Source organism: Mytilus edulis, chromosome 4 (assembly GCF_963676685.1).
Source record: "Mytilus edulis chromosome 4, xbMytEdul2.2, whole genome shotgun sequence".
Classification (NCBI taxonomy): Eukaryota; Metazoa; Mollusca; class Bivalvia; order Mytilida; family Mytilidae; genus Mytilus; species Mytilus edulis.
The window spans coordinates 8,229,466-8,245,469 of NC_092347.1; the positions used below are offsets into that span (position 1 = coordinate 8,229,466).

A 16,004-nucleotide genomic window follows, 5' to 3' on the forward strand; every position below is an offset into this window, starting at 1 on the left:
AGATGAATTAAAACTTCTTAAATTTACAAAATGTCTGAAGCTAGTATTATCTGATACTATATATGGTAACATATTAATAATACTTTATGATTTAGAATAAAAAACAAATCCGCTTGAATCATTTTTAACAACTTTAAGAAACAAACTTCAGGCAAATAGAAACGCTGGTTAAAATATTATTAATTCTAATCTAATCGTCTTATATACTAAACTGTCTAATCATGGTCTCATTATAAGCAGACAACCTAAAGGCGTAGAAACTAAAAGTGGCCCATATTATAAATATGTTTTTTCTAAACAAAAAACATTATAAATTTATAAGACCATATCATTTTTGAGTCATTAACTTCATAAAACATTAATATATACTGTATCATATTGACAACATTGAATATGTCGTCTATGGTTCCTCGATTGAGTCATTCAATTTCTACATTGTAACATGATGCATTTGTAATGATTCTTAATACAGAATAATTTTTAAATTTAAAATTTTTGATTAATGCATTTAGTTCAAATTTGAGATTTTAACTTTTAATAGATAAAAGACAAGTGATCATGGTTAAATGAACCATTTAAAATCCTCCTTCAATTATAATTTGTCAAATCTGATGGATTATTTTACATATATGATGTCAATTATTAGAAGTTTATGTTGGTTTGCAATAGTTTTTACACAACTACATGTATATTCTTTTTCACAATTAACTTATCTATTTATCAGAATCTTCTGACTCTTGACCTGAGATTTTCTTCTTTTGAACTATTGATGTCATACAACAATCATATTTCCATGGTTGCGTTAGACTTTTTCTCCTATGACGTCAAAATTTTTACCGAACCTTCTGTGAAGGCCAGTAATTGCGACAAATAGAGAGGCGGTGTATTATCCTGATTATCAGGGATAATATAGTATCAGTATCTTATTGCACAGGACTGATCTTTATCATTTGGAGAAACATGTCAGATTGTACCCATAGACTTAATTATATAAAATATGAAAAGAAATTACCACACCAGTACAGACTTAAAGTACTTGGGGTCTTTTCATAAAAAAAAATCTTACGATAAAAATCGATCGCAAGTTATACTGAAATGTTCATGACTTGTGAGTATTTTTTCTCGTAAGATGTTTTGTGAAATCAGTAGTTGATGTTCTGGTGTTATTTGATTACTAGTTACTATCAATTCCAGTATTTATGTAATGTTTTTAGTACAATCCACGCACATTTTATTTTAGTGTGATCGCTTGATTTCTTTAAAAGGAAAATTGTGTTTTATATACTACGATAAAATTTTGAATATCATAGGCTATGGTACTTGAATAGATTTTTGTAAATAACATTTGCTTAACTAGCTTAATAGCAATATGTCCGAAATTAAGTACAAGATCACTTAAGAGATTGTTAATGAAAAATTGCTTTTTCAGCTATAATTTTTTTAATTGACTTTCTTTTGTGTCAAACATTTTAAAAAAAAATCATATCCATTTGAAAATCAGTTGCTAAGTATCAAATTTCAGAAAATGAAATGCAGTTCCATTTTTTAACATTCTGTACCATGGCATTTATTTAAAATCTTTTCATGTCATATTTGATTTTTCGATGTTATATTTTCCAAAGGAACAGTTCAAATAATTTATCTATGTTCAGATTTTTAACACACATTATTTACTTAACAATATTTAAGTCCTCATATGCTTTTATGTAAGTTTACTTAGGTGTTCTTACAAGGACAAAAAGACTAAATATTTAAAATATCTTTACATACTTTAATACAAAAAGTGACACACTTCATCTTTTGGTACAATACATTCACTCCTTCTGATCTGAAAAAAAAAATTCCTTTTATTATACATTTCACAATGTGGTCATGTATTGCGATACGTTTTGTTATTTACACATGAGTTCACATGTCAGCTTCAAGTAGCGAGACAACACACCACAATTCCCACTGTGGGGGAACAATACCCTCATTCAAATCCCGTAAAAAACAAAATTAAAGGCTGGAAACCTTCATTATAATATACCCTTGGTATTAAAACATACCAGTAGGAGGGTATTGAAGATTTCATTTTACGATGTGAATCTTATTCTTCTATTTAATTTCTGGACATCAATCTTTGTCGTCTCTCTGACCCTGAAGAATCAAACTTTAAGAAGTCATTATTAACTACTTTTAAGGTGATAAAACATCGCAGTCTTTTACCCCAAGCATTGGTTAACTATACACACATAGAAAACATTACAGCCTTATACCCCAAGCATCGGTTCACTATACACACATAGAAATAATAAACTTTGAGGTGATAAAACATCACAGCAATATACCCATAGCTTCGGTTCACTATACCCATACGTAAATAATAAACTTTGGCAAGTAAAATTTCAAAAGAAAGTATTATAACTGTTCTTTTCATTATTTCAGTTTACATAAAACACAGAACCATGAAGGAATAAGAATTAATGGTAATTATTTCAATCGTCAGGAAGATGTGACCCTCATAGCAAGACACAAGACAGAAATGGAGTCTCACAGTTAACGACATTGATTTCTTTCCATTGTTTAATACCCTGATCATGACAGCAGATAAATATTCAATTATTTTGTACAAGATTTGAATTCCAGCAAAATCTTTTAGCAAACATTGAATTACCTTGAATCATCTATTGTTGGACACAATGGAAACCATTACAGTGGACACAATAACAGCAGACAGTATTACAGTGGACACAATAACAGCAGACAGTATTACAGTGGACACAATAACAGCAGACAGTATTACAGTGGATACAATAACAGCAGACAGTATTACAATAGATACATTACAGTAGATACTTTCTCAGTCAACACCATTACAGAGGAAACCTTCACAGTGGACACTATTAGGGTGGACACAGTTAAAGGGGACACTATTACAGTGGACATTATTACAGATTACAGAAGCACCATCACAGTGGACACTATTAGAGTGGACAACAATACAGTGGACACCATTACAGAGTGACACTAACACTGTAGACACATTTCTGGACACCAATGTAAACTATTGAAGAGAAAACCATCATAGTGGACACTTTTGCAAATGACATTATCACAGTAGACACATTTAAATTGGACACCATTACCGTGGACACACAAACACTACCACACAGGAAACTAATACAATGAGTGTTGCCTGTTGGAACAAACTATTGGCAAACAATAATTGGCTGCACACTAGTTGTAAAAAATTCATATGCTTCAACAAAAAATAATCATATTACAGACTAAAAACAAAATAATTTCCTTTCATAGAAGAACATTTTGACAAATGTGTTTGTACCCGAGGTCTTTCAAACAGACTGACAGACAAATGGAGGTAATGACAGAAGCAGGCAAAAAAAGCTAGTATACACCAGCTCATGTTAAAGTAAAGTACATCATCAGTGGTTGTCTTTTGTCCTATCTTTATATTTTATTGTCATTTTAGGGGAACTAAGGCTGTTGCCTAGAAATCTAATAGTTTCTCAGTCTGTTATATTTTTCCAATGTTATTCAAGACCCTGCATATTGTAAAAAAAAGAAGATGTGGTATGATTGCCAATGAGACAACTCTCCACAAGAGACCAAAATAACACAGAAATTAACAAATATAGGTCACTGTAAGTCTTTAACAATGAGCATAGCCCATACCACATAGTCAGCTATAAAAGGCCCAGATATGACAATGTAAAACAATTCAAACGAGAAAACTAAAGGCCTAATTTATTTTAAAATTAAACAAAAAACAAATATGCAACACATAAACAAACGTCAACCACTGAATTGCATACAGAATGTGGCGGGTTAAACGTGTGAGCAGGATCCCAACCCTCCCCTTAACCTGGAACAGTGGTATAACAGTACAACATAAGAACGAACTATAAAAATCATTTGGAAAAGGCTTAACTCATCAGATGGACAAAAATACAAGTGGAATTGTGGTACCAGTCTTAATTGTACCAGTCTTAAATTGAAGACCATATATCAATCTCTTGATGTCTTTTAGTTATTTTTTATGTTGGGCAGCTGTCTCACTGATGTATAACTAACTTATTACATGTATTCATATAAAGGTAAATGGATTAGTCATAAGTTTGGCTATCGTCACCAACCACAGGGTAAATCCACACGTTAGTGATATCACATGAACCATTGCTTACTAACAATGTACTCTGGCAAATATAGGAGGAAGCTTGTGCCAAAAAACCTGACTAATTAAAATCAAAGATCTCATTTGATTATTCGGATGTTGAAAAAATGCCATGTGTAAAGATCTGTATCATTCATTATCATATAATTGTCATGAAATTACAAAATACAGCCCCATGGCATCTTCATGATTAGGCTTTTGAACTTCTTGTCTGCCAGATCAACTCACTTTTTTCCCTGTATCCTAAAACCAGAGGTGCAGTGACCCATAATCAAGTACTTAATCAAACAAACTTTTAAAGTACCCATTTTTAAAATGTAAACAGAATGTTTTTACGATGTAAACAAAGTGTCAGCATTAACAATGTTCAAATAGGTTTATTGACTCGTGAAAAATATATAAAAGATCCTTGTTTTCTTAAAATGTATTAATATATATTTTATTGACAAGGAAAGTGTTATGCACGCTTGTTTGGTCAAATTCAATAACACCAATCTAATAAAAAGTTCCGCTGAAAATATCTTAAGTTTGTGTCAAGAAGGAGTTGCATGTCAAAAAGGGAAACAAACATCCTTAATTACCAGTATTAGAGAACTTTCCAGAATATTAATTTTCAAACAGTTGGAATATGACATATTTAACCGTCAGAAGTTAATTATACTTTATATTATATATATAAAATCAAAGGGGATTGCTTACCATAATTTGCTATGGACATTCACATCAACAAATATAATGTAACTATGCTTATCTGAAAAGCTTTTTGCCTTGTCACAAGATCATTTGGCTAAAAGACTTTCCGTGGTGCAGTTTGAAATCATCTCAAAACTAAATAAGCGTTTCCATGGCTTTCATTGATGAATGTAAATGCAGAGAATGTTTTGGTTTTAGCCCCTTGAAATTTATATAGTGTTGTTTTCATATTAATATAACTTGACTATGCACAGTAAAACTATCCAATAAATAATATAACTTGACTATGCACAGTAAAACTATCCAATAAATAATATAACTTGACTATGCACAGTAAAACTATCCAATGAATAATATAACTTGACTATGCACAGTAAAACTATCCAATGTCAATAATATAAGGAATTCATTTGGGGTCAATCAAACCCAACAAATACAGAGACATATATTGCAAACAATTTGTGTATCTATTGGGCAAACTTAAACTTCATTTAATGAAATTAGTTTAAAAAAGGCCGTTAGTTTCCTCTTGTTTTGTTTCACTTTTTGTAAAACAGGTTTTTTTATAACTTACTTATCCTTCTGTCTTTTTGTGGATTGCTTCATTGGTTTATTTAGCAACCAATTTTGATCAGGAAGCTTGCCTCAAATAGTGGCTTTTAAACACTGAAATTAGGTCAACAGATTTTTACCATTATCTTAAAATTAGATTCCTATATATTAGAGACTATACTGCATTTCTTTATTTGTGTTTTACTTTCAGACATATATGACAGAATTGTACTGTTCTTTAAATACGCCTAGTGATCTATGAACATCGGCAATTAGCACACTGACATATATTCTATTTTTACAAAATAAAAATTTCTTTAAAGTAAGGAATTTCTTAAAACAAGTCAACAAAATAGTACAGTTTAGATAACATTGCCCATTTTCTGTTTTGTATTCCTTAATATAACTATATTTGGATATACATGTACAAATTTATTCCCATAAATTCTGATAATAAACAATAGAAGGAAATGATTCATTCTTATTTTACTCTGAACTCTTAGTAATAGAATACAAGGATAACTCTATAAGGCATTAAATTAAATATAGAAATAAGGAAAATAATAGCAGACTGACATAAAACACTCTGAACTCTAAGTAATAGAATACAAGGAAATCTGTATAAGGCATTAAATTAAATATAGAAATAAGGAAAATAATAGCAGACTGACATAAAACACTCTGAACTCTAAGTAATAGAATACAAGGATAACTCTATAAGGCATTAAATTAAATATAGAAATAAGGAAAATAATAGCAGACTGACATAAAACACTCTGAACTCTAAGTAATAGAATACAAGGATAACTCTATAAGGCATTAAATTAAATATAGAAATAAGGAACAAAATAGCAGACAGACATAAAACACTGTGGTATCATATAACTTTTAACTTGATGTCTGGTCAAAACATTGTGTTCAAATTACGGCATTATAATGTAAACATAGATTTACGACAAGGTACAATGTGTTACGAATTCATTTTTGTAGTGTTAGTACAACTAAAATCATACATGTGTTAACCGATTTTCTAGCATCTACCTTATTCTTTTTAAATTGTATACAATAGTTATCAAAGGTACCAGGATTATAATTTAGTACGCCAGACGCGCGTTTCGTCTACATAAGACTCATCAGTGACGCTCATATCAAAATATTATAAAGCCAAACAAGTACAAAGTTGAAGAGCATTGAGGATCCAAAATTCCAAAAAGCTGTGCCAAATACGGCTAAGGTTATCTATGTCTGGGATAAGAAAATCCTTAGTTTTTCCACCAGCAGTGGCACTACAAGTTACCCCAAACAGCTTTTCGGTATCAAAACCAATGCAGCTAGTTTTAACTTATTTGAGTAATTCTGAGCAATTCAGTTTAATTAAACACCTTGAACAGCTGAAACAGTTACACAGAAGAGGATAATTTTCTTCCAAAATAACCAATGTACATGAGCCAGATGTCAAATTTGAGACACCTAGCAAAGTATACAACTCCTGTTCCTAATAACCTGAACAATTACTTCCCTTTCAAAGATAATGGAGGCAGTTATATATCTACTAGGTAAACTTCAGGGCTCAGACTGAGGGAGGCATTGGTGCACTTCCCTTGTCTCCAGAGTAATTACACAGATAATGATATTATCCAACTTCAGACACTAGTTTAACTCTCTAACATACCAAAGGTTTTCTCTTGGAGCAAAACAAGTTACAGCAGAGTGATTTTCCTTTTCAAAATTACAACTTTTTCAGCTTTGACTTGAATCTAGAGACACTGGCAGCCATTTTTTACTAATTTGTTTTAGAGTATACATAGATCTCTATAGTAGCACTCGCCAGATGTTATAAACCAGCATACATGTTCAGCATTGAGCAACCTCCCAATTGACTTTGTCAAAATTACATGCCAGGTCAGTTTCGTATGTCTTGGACAATGTTGTGATTTAATTGTTTGTTATATTTCCTACAAAACGATGAAGCAGATACAGCGCAAAGAAGCGATTTTCTGATAATACAAGATGCGACTCCATTCTCCAGTTCCCTTATCATATGGTCTATGAACGCAAAAAACAATGAGACTTTCCAATAATGTTTTGGTGTGTTTGCAGGGTGATTGGCTCCAGTAGTCTGTCAACCACATCGCCCTGGCATATTTTCAACGATATCAAAGGGTTCTGCTAATTCTAATGTCAATGGGTACATCTCATTCCAAACTGATGAACTGTACACTGTAAAATGTGTTCCAAAACTACATGTCTTAGACTGAGTATTACAAATTCAAATCTTGTAAAAGATACAAGTTATTGTCCGATTTTGACATAATCTTTAATAAAACTTTTATTTTGAAAACAAATGCCGTTATTTAATAATATTTCATCAATTAAAAAAGCAACAACATTGGTGTTTCCTTTAACATTCAATTTGTAAATTTTTATTTGCCATTTTTTTTGCATGCCGAATAGATGTGCACGTAACTGTGTTTTAGCGTATGGGAGCTACGCACCTGACTGAGGAGGATTATTTGTCTTCATGTGGATCTAGATTCTAGTACAAAATAATTGGTATTGTAAAGTGTCATGGCAAAAATTAGTAACACATAAAAAATAGGGTGATACTAGGTGATAATTAGGGTTGTACAAAAGTACTGTTTAGACCTAAGCTGATATATAAGGCATTGAAAAATTTGAATAATAACAAAATCTGATCCTTTTTATAAGTGATGATCTGTGAACATATTAAAGTACTGATCAAAAAGATTTGTGATGACACTCTATTCACAGCAATGACACCATGACTACTATATACTAACTATAGTAGCCAATTTGGCGGCATGTTCTAATATTATACTACTATTGTTCTATGTACTTTAAATACCCTGATTTAGTTACAGTACAGGGGGATAAAATTTCAAAAACAAGACGGGGAAAGTGTCACGTTTAAGTGAAGAAATAGTAATTAGATTGTAGATTGCCCTTTCAATAGTAATATGTAGGACAGTCACATTAGAACAAGAAAACATACAATAGTATAGAATTTGTTGGTAAATCTGCTAAACAATTTTGCTTGTCATAATTGTTCATGGAGCTGCTAATACTGGCATTTTGATGTCCATTTGATTACTGAAATTCAGAAATGCACCAATTGTTAAAAAATATATTATTGCAATTTTCAAACATGCTGAACACAAATAATGCTATGAAAATGTGGTCCGAGTACACAGTTATTGTCCCTTGATTTTCGTTGTCCACGAATATAGTCCCTGTGGACAGTGTGTTACTTGTCAATTTTTTTTATACCCCTTCCAAATTTATTTATTTATGTTTTATGCCTCAAGTAGCAAGAAGGGGGATAAAATTACACTGTAAAAAAATTTGATTCATGAATTATAATAAAGTAGTGATTTGGTCCAGTTGAAAAAGGTCAAAAATTAGCATTTCGGAAGCTGTCAAAAGATTTCAAGCCCCCCTTCACATAAAATTGTCCACATTTTGAGTTAGAGCTGATGAAGTTTTCTATAATTTTGATATAATTTGTCCCAAAAGTAGTACAACACACTGTAAAAATATTATGGAGAAAGCGCAGGTGGGATTTTTTTTATTTTCATTTATTGTCTAAAGGAAATGTACTACGAAATAACTGTGTAATCGGACCATGTGTATTATGATAATGGCTGAGTATCCCATTGCAAATTTTGTAAAAATGAAAAACAATGAAAAAAATAAAAGCTTTAGTTTTACAGCCTTTTCTTGTTTTTGAAAAAAAGTTTAAAGTTTTAAAGTCAGGAAGAAATCATTAAGTCTAAATATCAGTTTTTAGTAGTTTCCTACCATTGTCTGCAGAAGCTTGGCATTTATAATCGTATTCATGTATAGAAAAACATCAACTTGACATTTATGATTTCCAGCATGAACAAAATGTTTAGATTGGCATTTCCTGCTTAAGACTCTATAACACAGTGTGATTTGTAGCAAGACCTTTAATTTGAAAATTTTGCTTGGTATTATATGGAATGTTTTGCTTAAGATTCAAATTAAAAATTCAAATGTACAAATTGTTTAAAGCTTATAAAGAAAAAAGTTATAAATCTTATATACTCTAAATGTTACAAATCAGTTCTGGTACAGTTAACAGAGTGCAGACTGTTCCATATAGGAACCAGTTTACTGCTATGCACTTTTTGACACCATGCTAAATTAATACGTTGACACTGACAGTGACAAACGTAATGCATGAAACTGGAATAAAGCCAAAGAGGAAAGAAAAGGAAAGTTTGCACAAATGATAGTGATATAAATTCAAAATTAACAATGAAACAAGAATGCACATGCTGTAATGTCTACTGATCATGATTGAACTTACGTCCAAAGTCTTTAAGAAAAAGGTTATACAACAAGTATTAAATAAAATAAACATAATCAATGGTCATGGTATATGAGGTCAAGGTCAGGTGAACCATTTCTGATAAATGGAGTTATCCATCAAAACCTAACATTAACCAATGAACCATGGAAATGAGGTCAACCCAGCTAAACAAACTATACACCTCACAAGGATTACATACAAAATTATTTTCACCAGACCTTTACAACTAACACTATGATTCCATACACCAAATATAGTTGACAAATTGACATACTCCTTATAGCATCTGAGATAAGAAATTGACCAGGAAAATAATAAACTTACTATAAGGAAAACAATAATATTTTTCTCCTGATCAAACGATCAGATACATCTTTAGGAAAAAAATCAGAAATTATCAAAATTTAGCATCATAATATATTAATTAACAATTGAGTGTTGACTGATGAAAAGAGCAGAAAAAAGAACCATCTGTTAATGTTCAATAAATGAACAACTGGTCAAGAACTGAGTCAATGCTACAAAAGAATTAGAGAAAGGTATTTTTAGCATTAAAACAATAAAGTACAGGATAATCAACTTTTCCCATATTGGCAGACTCTTAGAAGATACTAAAGCTTCAAGTACTACACAGCAACAGACTAATTGACACCTCTCAAAGTTACCAAAATAACCAGAATTATAATAATAGGATGAGTCTGTACTCAAAACCCAATTACTTCTATTTTTGTGTCCCCCTGTCTGTCTGTGTACACACACTTGATGACATTTTCTGGCAAACTTACTTTGTTTACAAACACTAAAATGTCTCTATCAGATAACAAATTGCTTTTTTGTGTAAGATGTATTAACTGTCAATTTTGTGTACCTTGTTAATTCTAAACTAATTTTATACTGATGAATTTTTGGCTCCTTCAAAGACAATGATCTATCAAAGTAAACATGTATTTTCGCAGTTCATGGATTTCTAAGCTGTTGAAAAATGTTTTATTTGGCTTTTTTGACTTGTGAATAGAATATCTCATTTGCTTTATATATCTAATTTTTCACTAAATCAATTTCAAGGAAACTGTCTTATATAAGTTAATTGCTTTAAGGCAAAGCAAAATAAATGTCAACTCTGAATTGTAGACAGACACAAGGTCATGAAAGCAAATATTAGCTTTATTTTTGATGATGCTTTTTTTAACAATTCTATGTGGGAGCAAGCAATAACCTGCTAATTTTATCTGTTTTTTATATGATTGACTCATATGGTTCCCCACAATTTATAATCTGCCATTCAGCTACTTAGATTTTTAATCAAAAATTTCAACAACAACAAAAAATCAAAACCATGGACAACTTAATGCAGTTTTCTGCTATGTAGCACTCTTTTTTGTTTTAAATTTGCGTTGTTTCCAATTTTTTTCTGTATTGACGTAATTACCTTCATCAAAATCCTGCATCAGTAACAATTTATCAACATATATCGCTGATTTCGTGTTTAACAATCAAATTTCTAATTAACTTTCAGGAACTTTTGCCCAACAACTCCCTGATTTTTTTTAATCATTCAACATTTTATCAGATGATATATCTGCTTACTTGTAAAAGAAGCTTTTAAGACAGCTTCCAAGAACCTGCTTCTAAAAATATTTTTTTTTGTTCAACAATTCAGCAGTATATCAATTGTAATCACTGCTTACTTAATTGTAAAAGTGATTTATTAATTAGCTTCCAGGATGTTTTGCATGAATTATGCCTTCATAATTATTTTCAAACGATTCAACATCCGATGCATATTGCAGGTGCTTTCATTCTAAATGAAGTTTCAAATAAATCTTCAAGAATGTTAAAACCACAAAATCTCAAACTGTTTTCATTTCACAGGTCAGTAAATAGATTGAACAATTGTGCCTGCTTCATAAAATTATAGGGCCTTTTTGTCAATTTTTTTATACGTTTCATCCCAATAGTGCAGTAAATTAACATTAAAACATGATTGATAAAGTCAAAGCCTGATGTATGTAACTTGCATAATCATCAATACCGTTTATATTGTCTTACTGAGGAGCTCAGACAATATTACCAATATTACCAACTACATTAAAACAAAGAATACCATTCTAATCAAGCTCTCAAACCCTTTTATAGAAGCCTCACAGGTATTGAACTGAGCAGTTCAGATAATATACATTTTGTGTATTAATTACCAATATTACCGATAACATTAAAACACAGAGTATTATTCTAATCAAGCTCTCAAGACCTTTTACCTATATATCTACCTTGATTTTTGATACCTATCAATATGTTGGTGCCAGATCGGTGTTTACATACACTTACTGACATTTCACTATCGTTAATTTTAATCTACTATGAACTATTTTGGATCTATTAGTAGGTCAGGGACTTGAGAATTATCGTGCACATGTTATAACATTATTTGATCATCACGTTAATCTGCTTCTGTTTACAAATTATGCATGAAAAAAGAAAATAAGTTATCCGTATGTCATGTTTTTATTGACTTAGTGTCAAAGGCTTATAGATATTAACACAGGTATTATATTGTCTACAGTCAAGAGTCCAAATCAACATACATTATAAGTTTTGGTAAACAAGAGGCCCTGCCCTGGAAGCTTATTTGTATATCATTTTTTTTTTCATATTCAATTTCCAATATGCTCTAATGGAATCTTGATGCACATGCAGTAATCATCAGACATCGCCATAAAATATGGCATTTCTCAATGAGACTTTACATCAAACTTCTCTGGTCTCTATTATGTAAGAGGAGAAAATAATTAAAAATCACCCATTCAAAATGTAGATTTAAGCTAAAAGTATCAAATCTTTAAAATTCATTATACTACAATTATAGCATGGGACATAACATAAACAAAACCAACATATATTATCAATATACAATACTTGAGTACACATTTTGAAGAGTCCCCTGTCCTCATATCTATTGAAGGTCTTAAAATAGAACCAAACTTGTTTTCTTTACCTATAATATCTAAAGATGACAATGTATGTCTTTTGTCTCTATCAGTTTAGTCTAAAACTGTATATTTTGATTATCAAACAAGAGTGCTTAAATGTTAACCTGTTTTACTGTCCACTGTTTTTCCAACGTAGTCGGTATTAGTTTCGGTTTGTGCCCTTTGAACTAAAGGACGCTTCACTATGGCAACAGAATATGCATGCTCGAAAATCCTTTCTGTGATTGGACAAAATGCTGTCATGGTGGGTGATTTGGTTGTGTTTGAAAAAACGTCTCTTTAATTATATCGTGATGGAAAGCAAGTGAAAAACTATAAATATTTGAACTAGATCTTACAAAGATTTATATTTTTATTAAAATAATTGTTTCTCCAATAGCTCTTTGCATCTGTGACAGCTGTTTATTCGGGACAATTATATAATTTTTAATGTAAACTTTGTTGTACTGACGTACATGACTTTTAGAACGCACCTACGCATGTGAGATTTCCGCTGGGTTTTGGTGAATGTAAACAGAAAGATACGAGGACCGAGAATACTGAACACAAACAGAGAAAACATTATTTAAATGGTATCTTTGTGCTTCTGCAGGTTATCGAAATGATAGTTTTAAACATACATGTATACTCAAATTTAAATACGTCGGATATCTTTTTTAAAGATAGTTCTTGTTTTAAGTTGTAAAAGGGCATTACTCTAAATCAATAAAAGTGACACCCCCAAAATTCAAAACTTATCTGTGTTTTGTGGTAATAACCATTGTGTATAAGTGTCATACAATTTGGTTGAGGCAAACTAAAGTAAGAGAATGGAAACGAAAAAAATAAGCAATTTTCCAATTGTAAAGGACCATAAGTCTACAACGTTTAAAGTGATGCCACCAAAATTCAAACTTGATCTGTATTTTGTGGTAATAAATTTTGTGTACAAGTTTCAAAACATCTATTTATGAGAACAGAAACCAACCTTTGAACATATGTTTAGACGTACAGATGGACTAGGGTAAAAATTTGGTCAAGGTCAAGGTCAGATTTTACTTTCCAGACAGACATTTACATCTTACAATCATTACAAACATCAAATATAGTTGACCTACTGCTGATGGTATTTGAAAATTAGACCAAGAACATTGACCAATAAACCATGAAAAAGAAGTCAAGGTCAGTTGATACATTATAGACAGACATGTACACCTTACAATCATTCCATACACCAAATATAGTTGACCTTCTACTTATGGTATTTGAAACTAGAGGCTCTAAAGAGCCTGTGTCGCTCACCTTGGTCTTGTGCATATTAAATAATGGACACGGATAAATTCATGACATAATTGTGTTTTGGTGATAGTGATGTGTTTGTAGATCTTACTTTACTGAACATTCTTGTTGCTACAATTATCTCTGTCTATAATGAACTTAATTGGCCCAGTAATTACAGTGGAAAATATTTTCTACAAATTTACAAAAATTTATGAAAAATGTTAAAAATTAACTATTAAGGGCAAAAAACTTATTTGTAGATCTTATTTTGCTGAACGTTATTGCTGTATACAGTTTATCTCTATCTATAATAATATTCAAGATAATAACAAAAAACGGCAAAATTTCATTAAAATTACCAATTCAGGACAGTAACCTAACAACGGGTTGTCCGATCCATGTGAAAACATCAGGGCAGATAGATCTTGACCTGATAAACAATTAAACCCTTTCAGATTTTCTCTTAATGCTTCGGTTTTTGAGTTATAAGCCAAAAACTGCATTTTACCCCTATGTTCTAATATTAGCCGTGGCAGCCATTTTGGTTGATTGGCCAGGTCACGCCACACATTTTTTAAACAAATTACCCCAATGATGATTGTGGCAAAGTTTAGTTTAATTTGGCCCAGTAGTTTCAGAGAAGTAGATTTTTGTATAAGATTACTAAGATTTACGAAAAAATGGTTAAAAATTGACTATAAAGGGCAATAACTCCTTCAGGGGTCAACTGACCATTTTGGTCATGCTGACTTATTTGTGAATCTTACTTTGCTGAACATTATTGCTGTTTACAGTTTATCTCTATCTATAATAATATTCAAGATAATAACCAAAAACAGCAAAATTTCCTTAAAATTACCAATTCAGGGGCAGCAACCCAACAACAGGTTGTCCCATTCATCTGAAAATTTCAGGACAGATAGATTTTGACCTGATAAACACTTTTACCGCATGTCAGATTTGCTCTAAATGCTTTGGTTTTTGAGTTATAAGCCAAAAACTGTATTTTATCCCTATGTTCTATTTTTAGCCATGGGGGCCATCTTGGTTGGTTGGCCGGGTCACGCCACACATTTTTTAAACTAGATATCCCAAAGATGATGGTTGCCAAGTTTGGATTAATTTGGCCCAGTAGTTTCAGAGGAGAAGATTTTTGTAAAAGATTAAGATTTACGAAAAATGGTTAAAAATTGACTATAAAGGTCAATAACTTCTAAAGGGGTCAACTGACCATTTTGGTCATGTTGACTTATTTGTAAATCTTACTTTGCTGAACATTATTTCTGTTTACAGTTTATCTCTATCTATAATAATATTCAAGATAATAGCCAAAAACAGCAAAAATTCCCTAAAATTACCAGTTCAGGGGCAGCAACCCAATAACATGTTGTCGGATTCATCTGAAAATTTGAGGGCAGATAGATCTTGACCCAATAAATAATTTTACACCATGTCAGATTTGCTCTAAATGCTTTGGTTTTTGAGTTATAAGCCAAAAACTACATTTTATCCCTATGTTCTATTTTTAGCCATGGTGGCCATCTTGGTTGGTTGGCTGGGTCACGCCACACATTTTTTAAACTAGATACCCCAATGATGATTGTGGCCAAGTTTGGTTTAATTTGGCCCAGTAGTTTCAGAGGAGAAGATTTTTGTAAAAGTTAACGACGACGGACGACGATGACGCCAGACGCCAAGTGATGGGAAAAGCTCACTTGGCCGGGCCAAGTGAGCTAAAAATGACCAGGACAAAAACTAACATTGACCAAAAAACCCTAACAAACATAATCTTTCTAAGAGCCTAAACTCCCTAAAATAATGTGGATTGGAACTAATCTTAAAACTTATGACATAATTTTCTTAGATAAACACTACAAAATGTTTTGACTGGTCAAATTATAGAGAAATGTGTGCATGAGAGACCTTACACTTTAGTTATACGTATTACAAAGGGCAATACACTTGAAGTGAATTTTAATCT

At 31.5% G+C, this 16,004-nt stretch overlaps 1 protein-coding gene across 6 annotated transcripts in view; it reads right to left on the bottom strand.

The window, feature by feature from the left end:
- Positions 1-16,004, bottom strand: part of LOC139518856 (semaphorin-1A-like) — an 84,924-nt gene that overhangs the window by 67,894 nt on the left and 1,026 nt on the right. For 3 of the 6 annotated variants that reach the window (XM_071310488.1, XM_071310487.1, XM_071310486.1), the window contains exon 2: positions 1,771-1,828. The gene's annotated coding sequence lies outside the window, so the exon portion shown is untranslated. Of the gene's footprint in view, positions 1-1,770; positions 1,829-16,004 lie in introns of those variants that run through there. The other 3 variants (XM_071310493.1, XM_071310490.1, XM_071310483.1) reach the window with 3 other exon arrangements.